At 38.4% G+C, this 14,096-nt stretch overlaps 1 long non-coding RNA gene across 1 annotated transcript in view; it reads right to left on the bottom strand.

Annotated features, from left to right (window-relative positions):
- Positions 1-14,096, bottom strand: part of LOC143162871 (uncharacterized) — a 50,129-nt gene that overhangs the window by 19,508 nt on the left and 16,525 nt on the right. The window contains exons 2-3 of the long non-coding RNA XR_012995811.1: positions 7,837-7,939; positions 1,197-1,241 (exon numbers count right to left, since the gene is read on the bottom strand). This is a non-coding gene — a long non-coding RNA (uncharacterized LOC143162871). The remainder of the gene's footprint in view (positions 1-1,196; positions 1,242-7,836; positions 7,940-14,096) is intronic.

Raw genomic sequence — 14,096 nt, forward strand, 5'->3', positions numbered from 1 at the left:
GCATAACAGATTGATGCTGTAGGAGGCAAGCACTGCGTGAACTTCCAGCATTTTACCCATAGACTTTACAGAGTAAATCACTAGGGGGTATGACATCCCTGGTGCTACTATGAACACCTCACCCATACGATTAGCCTATGTACTTACCCAAATGGCACATGAAATTTTGGCTCTGGTGGCATGCTCAGGAGAAAATGAAAAGACAAAAGCCTTCTTAACTCATCTGAGAAAAAAGCTTCAGAGTCTAGCTGCCCTTTGCACAGTGTTTGCATCTTGAACAACCAGCAAAGAGAAAACCCCTGAGAAACATGTCCCTAACTGAGAAAACCAAGGTATCCCGCATGCAGGCTTGATCATGGGACATAACCTTCACATGTTCTGCTCAACTGAAATGAGGCTTTGGACTAAATTCTCAATACAGGAGAAGAAAAAGGCAATATATTAATCACAAAAGATCTGCAAAGGATTCCCTTTCAACAAGAGAACTTCCTTATATGCCATAGGCTGAGCAGCAAGGAAAGGAGCAACAGCACACCTCTACTAATATTGCAAAGACAAAATTTTGGATCTTGAATGCCTGGGTCATAGCAAACCCATTGTACTAGCTAACATGGACCCATTTCAAGAACTTGTGGTTCAAGGACAGATATTGGTTAAGACCAGAGGGCATATCTAGGACTTAGCTTTTTTCCCCCAACAACAATAACCTTTAAGGTAAAGAATACAGCCTCTAAAATGGTTGATCAGGCAGTAAATGGAAACAGCAGTGCTAAGTATGAAAGGCATTTTGGGGGGGCCTGTTTCTCCAAATAAATAAAGATTAAGGGCAGGTGCCAGACTTAGAGGGGAGAACAGAAAATTGGGGACTGTTCCTCATCAAAGAGATTATTGGATAATAGGGAAATACCAGGAGAAAAGCCTAAATTACTGCAGCTGATTCCTCTTCCCACAAGGCAAACTGCACGTCTGTTCTTTCCATGAGACGCAACCAACATACTATGCCTAAAATATTAAATTGTTCAAAGGAATAATGACACACATTTATTTCTGGTTGCACATAATATCGCCTTTAAAACTGTGCCATGTCAATGCACATTAGGAATTCAGCACTTAAATAGCACTGAAAATGTAAATAGTGCTAGAGTTCTTATCTCTATACTTGATCACACAAAAACCCACCCGAGATAACTTTTTACCTTTCAATGTGTCCAGCTGCACATTGGTGTCCAAGGTCCTGCTCCCTGTAAACAGGGTCAAAGCAGAAACTCTCATTAATTTCAGTAATGCAGGATCTAATCCTACATGTAACACTAGACAAGAGACTGTCATATTTTCAGGCAGATCTTCAGTCAAAGACCATTTGCTTAAGGACAGTATTTCTGCAAAAATCCTGTGTGAACATAACAAAGGGTTAAGCAGAAAGATTTTAAATCAAAACTCTTATCAGTTCTTCCCACTTTTATCCCTATTCATTTCGTATCTCCTCAGAAAATAGTGAATTACTTAAACAGTTGCAGCTGGTACAGAATGCATTTGGAATAACCATGAATTTCTACAGCTTCATCAGCAGCATGCTTCGGCTTAAACAGTCACAGGATGGCTCAAATTCCATTCATCTCTTCCTCAAATAAGTGCTTTCTACCTTGGGTGAAAAAAATTAGTAATGTGCCAAAGTAGGAAATTAAACAGTTTGGGATTTAACAAAGGATTGGAAAAAACATAAACTACATTTGATCTGACCAAAAAAGTAGAATGATCAATTAACTGAGTGTCTACATGAACTTAAAAGTTTGATGAACACTAATTGGCTTAATTACTTCAATTAAGACTAACAGCATATGGACAGAATAGGAGGAAGTATTATTGGTGATAAAAATTAGTCAGGACAGTCAAATCTAAAACTTACTGCTAGCATTTGCAGAAGAATTATACTGTACTGAGCAAAAGGAAATAAAATTCATTAACTACAAAGACAGTATCTCTGACTCTGGAATTTCCTGAACTGCAAACTGCTGGAGCTGGGGAGAATATTCTGACAAAGTAACAATACATGATTGCCCTGTTCTAATGGGTTTTTTCCAACAGCATTTTATTTTAGCCAGTGTTGGAGACACTGGAAACTGGCCTAGAGTAACCTTTGGTCTAACCTAATATAATCATTCTAATGTTCTTAAAATGGATAATGGATGCATAAAATCAATAAAGGCAGCATAAGGTGAAAACATATAAAAAGATGATCTCTTAACTATTATTATAATAAGAGGTGGCCTTGGAGTCATTATGGATGATTCTTTGAAAATAGCAGTTCAATATGCAACAGGATTCAAAAAGGCGGACAACATAAACTACTAGGAAAGAGACAGAAATAATTCTGAGATAATATAAACCTACCATGTTCCCAACATCTACAAAGTATGCAGTTCTGACATCCCATCTCAGAAAAAAACCCTATAATTTTAGTTTCTGAAAAACTATAGCTTCTATGAAACTATAGAAAGAGTATCAAAGATAAACAGAAGTATGGAACAGCTTCACGAAAGAGAAACAAAACACACGAAGATGCTTCACTTCAAAAAATTCCCAGAAGACTGAAAGCAAAAGATGACTAATGTCAATGTTGAGATGACTAACGTCATTAATGTAATTAAGACAGTTAACAGAGAAGAATAATCCATTATTTGTTACTCTGCAAATAATAAGGCTCACCAAACAAAATTCTAACATAGCAGGTGAGAGGCATTATTAAGCTAGATGGACCTTTGGTCTCGTTTCATGTGGCTGATTTTATATTCTACATGACATGAAGTAAATGAGGTCAAGAACTTATATGCAAATATTCATATGGAAATAATATAAATAGAGTGGATGTTCACAGTTATTATAATTACTTATATCCATTTTATGGAAAGAGCTGCTAAAAGTTGAAGATTAGCAATTAGAGTTCAGGAAAAGATCAACCACAGCAGTTTCCTGTAAAATTCTTACACCTTCTTTTGAAAGCACAAAAATATCGGCAGTTTTCAGAGACAGGATTCAGACCAGATGGAATTCTTATATTCAGATTAACATAAAGTGCAAGTCTTTGAAGTTCTGATTTTTCACAATTTCTGAATAATTTTCATTTCATAGAGCCACATATTATTCCAGGCAATACATTTATGGTCTTGTTTATTGTTGTGTTAAACCATGACAATTGTCAACATTTCTCAAACCTATTTCCCAGGACTATTTCTTTAAAAATGTACTACTTGTCATGTCCCACTGCCCAAACATACCATGTTTTATTTTTTTTTTAAATTCCAAAAAGACTTAGGCACACTGAGTAAACAGATTTAATAAGCTGAACTCAATCGTGACTTCTCCAGTTACATTTTTTGGCAGAAAATGCCTTTCTGAGTTTCTATTTCAGTAAGATTCACTTAATACAACCAAAGCTGAGTAGGCTTTGATCGACAATTACAAAGTTAAAATATATGGAGAAAGAATAATGCTGGGAAAATGCTCTCTTGGCAAATAAAAGCTGGAGCAAATTAATCCCACCAATTTCCCACCTTTAATGAGTTCAAATCTTGCCATCGTTAATAATACTGAAATAGAATCATAGAATCATAGAATAGTTTGGGTTGGAAGGGACCTCTAAAGGTCATCTAGTCCAACCCCCCTGCCGTGGGCAGGGACAGCTTCAACTACATCAGGTTGCTTAGAGCCCCGTCCAACCTGACCTTGAATGTTTCCAGGGATGGGGCATCCACCACCTCTCTGGGCAACCTGTGCCAGTGTCTCACCACCCTCAGCATCAAAAATTTCTTCCTTATAGCTAGTCTAAATCTACGCCCCTTTAGTTTAAAGCCATTCCCCCTTGTCCTGTCGCAACAGGCCCTGCTAAAAAGTTTGCCGCCATCTTTTTTATAAGCCCCCTTTAAGTACTGATAGGCTGCAAGAAGGTGTCCCCAAAGCCTTCTCTTCTTTAGGCTGAACAACCCCAACTCTCTCAGCCTTTCTTCACAGGAGAGGTGTTCCATCCCCCTGATCATTTTCGTGGCCCTCTTCTGGACCCGCTCCAACAGCTCCATGTCTGTCTTATGCTGAGGGCTCCAGAGCTGGACGCAGGACTCCAGGTGGGGTCTCACCAGAGCAGAGTAGAGGGGCAGAATCACCTCCCTCCACCTGCTGGCCACGCTGCTTTTGATGCAGCCCAGGATACGGTTGGCCTTCTGGGCTGTGAGTGCACATTGCTGGCTCCTGTCCAGCTTTTCATCCACCAGTACCCCCAAGTCCTTCTCGGCAAGGCTGCTCTCAATCCCTTCATCCCTCAGCCTGTATTGATACTGGGGGTTGCCCCGACCCAGGGGCAGGACCTTGCACTTGGCCTTGTTAAACCTCATGAGGTTCACACGGGCCCACTTCTCAAGCTTGTCCAGGTCCCTCTGGATGGCATCCTGTCCCTCTGGCATGTCGACCACACCACTCAGCTTGGCATCATCTGCAAACTTGCTGAGGGTGCACTCAATCCCACTGTCTATGTCATTGATGAAGATATTAAACAGTACCGGTCCCAAGATGGACCCCTGCGGGATGCCACTCATCACCAATCTCCATCTGGACATTGAGCTGTTGACCACTACCCTCTGGATGTGACCATCTAAGCAATTCCTCACCCACCCTCACTCCACCCATCAAACCCATACCTCTCCAGTTTAGAGAGAAGGATGTTGTGGGGGACCGTGTCAAAGGCCTTAGAGGTCCAGATAGGCGACATCTGTAGCCCTTCCCATGTCCACTGATGTAGTCACTCCATCATAGAAGGCCACTAGGTTAGTCAGGTAGGACTTGCCCTTGGTGAAGCCATGCTGGCTGTCTCGAATCACCTCCCTGTCCTCCATGTGCCTTAGCATAGCTTCCGGGAGGATCTGTTCCATGATCTCCCCAGGCACAGAGGTGAGACTGACTGGCCTGCAGTTCCCCGGGTCTTCCTTTTTTCCCTTCTTAAAAATGGGGCTTATCTTTCCCCATCTCCAGTCAGTGGGAACTTCTCCGGACTGCCACGACTTCTCAAATACGATGGATAGTGGCTTAGCAACTTCATCCACCAGTTCCTTCAGGACCCGTGGATGGATTTCATTGGGTCCCATGGACTTGTGCACCTTCAGGTGCCTTAGATGGTCTCGAACCTGATCTTCTCCCACAGTGGGTGGCTCTTCATTCTCCCAGTCCCTGCCTTTGCCTTCTGTGGCTCGAGCGGTGAGGCTTGAGCACTTGCCAGTGAAGACTGAGGCAAAAAAGTCATTGAGTGCCTCCGCCTTCTCTGTGTCCCAGGTAACCAGGTTTTGTTCCGGAGAGGGCCCACATTTTCCCTTGTCTTCCTTTTATCCCTGACGTACCTATAGAATCTTTTCTTGTTGCCCTTGATGTCCCTGGCCAGATTTAATTCTATCAGGGCATTCTATCTCCTTGTTGGCTCCTCTACCACTTGGAGAAGGAAGTTATCATCGACACATTCCAGGAACCTCTCGGATTGCTTATGCCTTGCCATGTTGTCCCTCCAACAGATGTCGGGGTGGTTGAAGTCCCCCATGAGGACCAGGGCTTGTGAGCGTGAGGCTGCTCCTATCTGTCTACAGAGGGCCTCATCCGCTCGATCTTCCTGGTCGGGTGGCCTGTAGCAGATCCCCACCGTAATGTCACCTGTCCCTGCCTTCCCTTTAATTCTGACCCACAAGCTCTCGGTCGGCTCCTCATCCATCCCCAGGCAGAGCTCCATGCACTCCAGCTGGCCACTGACATAGAGGGCGACACCCCCTCCCCGTCTCCCCTGCCTGTCCTTCCTAAAGAGCCTGTATCCCTCCATCCCAACACTCCAATCATAGGAGCCACCCCACCATGCCTCCATGATGCCAATAAGGTCGTAGCCCTGCTGGCGTGTGCACGTCCCTAACTCCTCGTTTATTCCCCATGCTACGTGCGTTTGCATAGAGGCATTTAAGTTGGGCCCCCGATGAAGCTGTCTTACTGGCTGGAGTTCCTTTGTGCTGCTCTTCAGGCGCTCTCCTGCTGACCTGTGATCCTTCTCCAGGCTCTGGGCACCTATTGCTGGCCCTGGCATAAAACTGGTAGGAGTGGGATGGATTGAGGTTCCCCTCCCCCGGCAGCTCTAGTTTAAAGCCCTAAATAGTTATTAACATTTATATAAATATAATTAGAGAAGGCCTTTGGACCTGCCGGTAGGATCGGAAGCTATTGGAACTTTTATCACATGAGCAAGATCAAAACCAAAGCAGCTATATTCCTTTTTTTTTCTTTTGCATTAAGTACCTTTCATAGTCCAAGCATCTGACTATCGTCTTGACTTAAAGTACTTGGCTATAACCCAAAGACGAGTTCAAATAAGGTTCTTTGATTCCACACACATGCACATACACACATTCTTTCAATCCACCCTCCTTGCATGCTGGAGTCAACAAGAGTTAAAGGCAGTCAGCGCCTCAAAACATGTTCAGCACTTTGCAGGATGTGGCCCTTTATCCTTATTTGCCCCCTTGCACTTGCTTAGTTCTCTTTTTGCCAGTTTTACTATTAATGTTCCTCTGCAACAAAAAATACTGTCCAAAAAACACTGATGCCTACTGTCACCTTTCCTTGAAGTGCTATACAGTCTATATCCCTAAGTTACTAAATATAGTTTCTACATTCTATATTATCAATTTTAGAAACTAAGATAATTCTGAAAAATAGGACAATAACATTTTCACTAAAATCTGCAAGACTGGAAAATTCTTCAGTAAATACAGTCATAATTTTTCCCTGAGATATTATTCTATTGTAGTCTGTAAGGAGATCTCTATTTATTTTAAAACATAACAGGACTGAATTCTCATGGCTTGTGATCCTAAGATGTGGAGTAGATTTTACCCTTGTCATCCAGCTCCCCTGATTTTGTTCAGACTGGAAAACTATCCAAACTGAAAACTTTCTGCCTGTATCTTTAGGTCCCCATTCAACACAAATGACAGCATTAGATCGATGGGGAAACAGGAATGATATACACCTAGGTCTTGTTCTGACAGTCACTTAGGATGCACGTCTACATCAAGGAGCCCACAGATACCATAGCAGAATACAACAGTTCACTTACAGCAGTTCTATAAATTTAGTGGTGGTGAGGACTTAGGAAATTGATGAGTCTTCTGGATTTCATTTATGGATCATCAAATGAACTATTCAAATTTGCTGCAAATCAGCCATTAGTGCCTGAAAGTTGCATCCCTAAATGTAAGTTTAGATTCCAAAATAAAAGTGACTTGAACTTTTTGGAAGATAGTCAGCAATTTGATTGTTTGTGAGCCTATAAGGGTGTTGAGGAACGACGTTTTAGCACCTAAGCTTGAAAATGTTAGTTCAAATGTTTTGGACTTTATTCTTAGAGATCATACTGCATTTAACTACGTAAACATTTAGCTTATTAATTCCTTAAAATTTCTTTATGAAAGTAGTAATCAATAAATTTCCCACAAAGTTGTAGGAGTCAGGATGGAGGATTATCCAATTGGAATCTGAATTGTGCAAATAGCAGTGCAGAAGGATTTTTCATTATTGGCTTGTTAACCAGAAAATTCCTAATTTCAAGGAGCCCGGTAAAAGGAAGAAAAAGTCTTCCTCCTTTTGAGAGACATTGGTTATTTAAAACTTTGGGGTTTTTTGGCTTTCTACATGAGTATCATCACTTTGTGTTTTGTTTTTAAGAAAATGAAATATGAATTGAGTTTTTATGTTTTTTCACCAGTCCATTAGTAGCTATGGGAACGAAACAGTTATCAAGACAGATAAGAGAATACCTACTGTATTATTTGCCACTCAGGTTAATGTGTCCCAACTTCTTTAACAGATCTTCTGTGTAGTATTTGACCAGTCACATCTCCTTTCCAGGCCTCTGTTTAGTCATCTATAAAACAGATATAATATTTCTTATCAGAATTAATTAGATTAATTAGAATAATTAGTTCTGATAGAATTCTGATTAGATGTTTACTTTATTAATATTTGTTAAGTACTTATATATTCTTAGATTATTTGCACTAAATAAATCAAAAATACTGCAAACAACTTGCAGGCTCCTTATTTAACAAGTCTCATGAGATAGTTTATTAGCAAATAGATTCTCAGTGAGAAAATGAGAACGTTACCCACATATTAATGTATAGATTGAACATTTTAAAGACTCCATTCTTAGAATCATCTTTTTTTTTTAATTTGGCAGTAGAACTTGCTTAGCAGCAGCCCCCACTATTGGTATTTGCACTATAACCTATATCTACTGCTTCATTAGTATTAATGCATCAATAAGTCAGGATGTATTTTTATATTAGTAAGATTTAACATAGTCCACAGCTCTTTCCTTCCAATAAATCAGTGATAGGAATCCTAAAAATGCTGAGCGCTCTCTTCTCAAATTTGATATTGTTACACTATTGCTAATCTCAAAACGTGCAACTGTTCCACCTTAATACAAATGTACTTTTTAATCTATACCACGTAAAAAAATTATTGATGAGGCACCTATTTGTCAGTAGTTTTATAGCATTTTAACATAATCAGTTTCCAAAAAAAGAGACTATTTTCACAGCCAAACACAAAAAAATTTAGCCCAAAGCAATCACAAGAAAATACTTAAATCTGGAACAAAAAATATAGTGTTACATAAGTCATAGGCACACATACCCAGAATAAATAAGGTTATTAGGTTGTTAGCTTTTAAATGCAGATATTCTTTAATCTATAGAGCCTCCATCATTCTTGATACCACTCAGTTTTCAGAATTCTTCTTGTGACATGAAATAAATTTTTGTGTTTCACTGAAATCAGTAAAGAATTCAAGCAATGAAGAGACAATTGAGGGAAAAAAAAACCCTATACATTTACATGATCTTCAAATTATATTAAACTGATTAAAACAAATTAACAAAAATTTTAAGCAGTCAATGAAACATTAAGGGAAGTTAAAATATCAACATCCACAGAAAGAAAAATGGATGTTGTAACTAATAGTTTAAAAAGCACCTGATTCTTCATTTGCTGACTTGTTGTATGTACTCAAAATCCACAAAGGTAACAAAACAAGGAATGAAAGGGTAAAGAAAGCACAGTAAGGACCAGATCTTGGACTCCTTATGCAGGTGTTTTTCTTTTGATGATAAAACTGAATGGAGTAGACATTTTATTCAACACCTCCTTTAGTAAATCAGCTACTCTAACACACTTTTGGGGTCACATTTTGTGGTCTAGTCTGCTCTTACCACATTGCTTGAACATCAAAAAAAGACTGGATACTTCTCTCTAGATAGAATTCCCTGATCACAAAAATCACTCCCAGCCAGCTGGAATCCAGTATAACCAATTCCTACAGTCTATTAGTAACTGGGACAACAATTCCAGCTGGTGGACTGCCTCATATGGATCATAACTAGGGTAAGGAGTTTGAGTGGTCCCCTTTTTGTAACGCTCCAAGGGCTGATGCAAAAGTGAATTTAGAATCTGAAAGTTTTAAGTATTTCCCTGCTGCTCCTTTGCCAAGAAAACCAGCCCATTATCATTAAGTGTTGTGAATCATCATTTCAATGGCTTTATCATACAATTCTTACGCAGGCAGTGCTTAAAAATAAATTTGATTATTTACAGTAGTAAAGCCCAGCTGCCTAAAATCCTCCCCTTGGTCCCTACCCAGGCATCCCCTGATATAAAACATTGCTGATTCACGATTCCAGTGGGGTTTTTTTACAACTCTTACATGCATTAGTAAATAAAAATAAATGATGCTGTTTCTGTAAGTAACAGGAGCACTCTTCTACAAATCTCAGTAATTTTTTAGAAAGCTTTGATAAATGTGTTAATGCTAATGAGACTTCTGCTTGTGCAAGGACGGCCACATCAGGAATTAGTCAGGAATATGGAAAAAGCAGAGTACTGTGACTAATATTGTTAATACCTCTTTACACAAGATTACAGAGTCACATTCTCAAATCCTGAGGGGAATTTGGCTTAGTAGCTCACCCTCTTTGATACTTTTAAAGAACAGAATGTAAGGTGCTAAAAACATTTATTTGGCAAGAGAGCAGTCTGAGACACTGCATGGCATGTTTCTCAAAGTATCCACTTATTTCTTTTGAGTAGCAAATTACTTAGAAAAGTGGTATTATCAACGACAGACATTTAATGAAAGAATGGTTAGACTGTAGAATCCTGTGGGGTTTTCTAAAATCTGGTCAAAAAGTATTAGCAGCAATGACTTTGTTTTAGAACCTAATTAAACAAACAAACACACACACACCCATATAATAAGATTATTACTTAGTTAAATATTTTTGAAAGTATAACATTTGGCTAATGTTGCTAATTCCCCTACACACAAGTTTGTATTCTCAAACTGTAAAGAAGAATGTAGAATTTAATGATTGTTTTTTAAAAGATATGTCAATGAAGAATAGGTATTCTGTCCTGAAGAGAACAAGGACTGACATAATTACTCAGAAAATTTAAGAATTAAAATTATTTTAGTCTATTATAACACCATAACACTATTTGGTTTAGCCAAAATGCTTATTATTCTTAAAGCACTTAGTCCTGTCATACTCTGTTACCAGCAATTTTTGTAGCACTGTTTCCCAAGAGAGAGCTGCTCAAATACAGAAAAAGGCACTCCTTGAAAAAGCTGTGTGACTCCCTCTGTCTGGTAGTACTTTTGTTACACAATATTTTGACCAAAACTTTTATAACTCTTTCTTAATTTAGGATGTATTTTTTTATTTCACATCTGTTTGATTTGTTAACTTATTAAAATACAAAAACAGGCTCTCCCATGCCAAACCAATCTACTGATCACTTTAGTACCATGTCCTTCCAGCTGTAGTCCGCAACTTCTATTTCAGAGAAAGCCTGTAAAGAAATATGCACCTAGCAATTGTGTCACTTACAACTTGAAGAAACAACTCCCCCCTCACCTCTAAAGGTTCTCAGTTTAAAACATAAGGTATGAAATTTAATAGCGAATGGCTCCCAGGGCCAGATTATGAATTACTTTCCTTTTTCACGATGGTGAGTACTTATTCTCTTACATAGTCCCAATTCAGCAAATAGCACCACTAATTTTTTATTTAAGTAGCCGTGTTCTGGCCTTCTGTTCTACTTGGTAACAAACTAGTACTTTTGTCATTTCATCCTATTGACAATATGCAATATTATTTAACAAATGAGAAGTAGGACATAGCTTCTTTTTCAGTATCACCAATTAACTTCCCTTTTCCTCATATAAGATTTGCAATCTCTTCATCAGAATATACCAGCCTGTACCCTATGTCTGTGTTGAATCCAAGGAGGAGCTGTCCCTTTCACAAGCCAAATTCTGATTTATACCGTATCTAGGGACATTTCTTTAAAAGATTGCAAAGTGAAAAAATTATGTGGTATTTTTTCCTCACAAATTCCATGAAGGTGTACACTGAAAACACTTTAATTTTCAAAACTGATAGCAAATGAATTGATATGAAAAATATACCATCATATAAAATACAGTATTTAGTAATAAAATTTTTTCTCTCTATCTTTTCTTAGTAAACACATTTTTTTCTGACTTCATATTATGGGAAATCACAAGGCTTTTTATTCTAGAGAGATTAATCAGTTGACAAAGAGTCTAACTTGGCAGAGGATTCTGCTCTCTGCAGTTCTACGTTATAAAGACTATTTTACAGCTACACTTTATTGTACTTTACTTTTTAAATATTTTAAGGCTCTTATGCATCCTGTTCAATTCAAATCAATTCTCAGCACATGGTTGTATGATCTGTCTATTCAACTTATACTAAAAAGTAATTCTTAATACTTTCCAAGTATTTAGCTCAGGTAGCAATACACGTAACATCAAGTTGATACTGAAAGTTTTGCATCAAATCTAACATGACAGTAACTGAAATCAGTGAAGACAGATTTTCAGATTTGTTGTCATAGCTCTGCCACATACTGTTGGTCTGCTTCTCTAACTTGAGAGGCCAAGGCCCTTTTTTAAGACCAATTTCTTCCAGATGTACGGGATAGTGTCAGCGGAGAGAAAGAGAAGGCATACTTCCCACTGGCATACCTGAAATTGTAGTGAAAAAGCAGCCTCCGCAAATCAAAGTCAATCTCTTCAATGTATTTGTTTCTTCTGTCCTCTGTTACATATTGATTTTTCTTTCTTATGTTTTTAGTCAACCACCAGAAAAACAGAGACATTTTGCCTCTGCAATTTCTTAGCCAATGCAATAGGACTCTGTTTGCTGCCTTATTCAGGGCAAGACGATATCCTCATTCACACTGAAGAACACCTGCCCTAATGAATTGAATTCAGTGAAGCCATTTCTAAAGTGACATATTCACCATATGAAAGATCTAATACTCTAATCATTGCATACAGCATGCCGTTATACCGTAACAGGGGCTGGTTCATGTGGTTATTAATGGAAACAGAGTATGACTGTGCTAGATCGCAAGTTCACATTCTCCAGATTGTTAGTATGCAACTATTATCTGCACATGACATTATAGCTCTTCAGTGACCTGTGAGAAATACATTTGATTATTTTATTTCCTTTATTTCTTTACAGATTTCTATTAGAAGAGAACACTCTGCCATTATTGTACTTTTTCTGTGCATATCAGCAGGCAGCCCAAATTTTAAATGAGTACATAAAATGAACCATGTTGTAGGTCAGCACAGAAGAAGGACATTATCCAAGGAGCTTTGGCTATTCTTCCTGTGTTATTTGTCCTGCTAATTCAGTTCTGCAGAGCCAGCAGTCAAGCCCCATTTGAAAATATGATAATAGATAAGAAAGTCTGTGTTTATTCCAGAGCTCTTCTAATGTCTATTCTATACTTCAGTGAAACACTGAGAAAAACACTGCACTGGAATCCTAAACAATAAACCATTAGACTATGATGCTTCATAGCTAAATATAATGTTTTCATATGTTTCAGAATAGTTCTTAAATTCCTGTATTTGTATTTAGGGCAACATTCTTGCAATTATGAACATGTGAAACTGCAAATTATAATTAACATTTGTTTTATTGTACTGCTTACTACATAAACACCGTATTTTTCCAAAGAAAATTTTAAAAAATTCCCTTTTCAAGGCAAAATACATACGAAGAAAACAAAACATATTCCAAAAAACACTGATAGAGTCATCAAGTGAATGTGTTTTTCAGTAACATAATATCAAATTAATTTGTTTTTAGTCAACAGGAACACTAAAACACATAATAACCCATTTAACAGTAAACTCCATCTTCTTATGCCCTTAAGTTATTAGTTCTAGATACACAGAATTGAGAAACACGGAATTCAAGAGAATCAGGCAAATGGAAGTAGAAACAGGAGACAGATTCACCTGGTGGTGCTGACCTATTGAAGAGAATGTGGAGCTATGATCAAAGTTTTTCCACTCTTTCTACACCACAGGCTTATTTTAACATAGCTTAAGAGATAAAGAACATTCTTTTGATCCCCTATGATGTAGGGCCTGTCTTCACACAAACAGATTGCGGCCTGTCACTAACATACAGTTCCCTTTCACAGATCCTCACAAGCATTTCCCCCAGGACACCTGGGTATTATTTTTCCCTGACATTATTTTTCATTTCTTTATTTATCTGCAGAGCACACATAGCAGAGGCAGAAATTCTGAGATTTCTCTGTATGTCCCATTGACAATGCTCAACTTTCAGAGAGGAACTAGAGGAAAAAGGACAATTCAATCTTCATTGGCCATTCAAGCATTGGTAACAAACACTGCCAACAAAATTACCGGTTGGTGTTTTCCACAGTTAGCCAATCTGCAATGTGAACTTCTAGCTATATTTTTGGGGGACTGGACACATACAGTTAGCTCATGAAACACAGTGCTATGATCTGCCATTATATATTTTGTCACTGGCAATGTGAACTGGAATTAAACTGATGAATCAGAAGCAAAAGGCTCCGTAACTCACCACAAGCCCCTGAATAACATCTTCCAAGTGCAATAACATCTGAAGTCTTCACATGACATTTTTTAAATAACACTG

Source organism: Aptenodytes patagonicus, chromosome 7, assembly GCF_965638725.1.
Source record: "Aptenodytes patagonicus chromosome 7, bAptPat1.pri.cur, whole genome shotgun sequence".
Taxonomy (NCBI): Eukaryota; Metazoa; Chordata; class Aves; order Sphenisciformes; family Spheniscidae; genus Aptenodytes; species Aptenodytes patagonicus.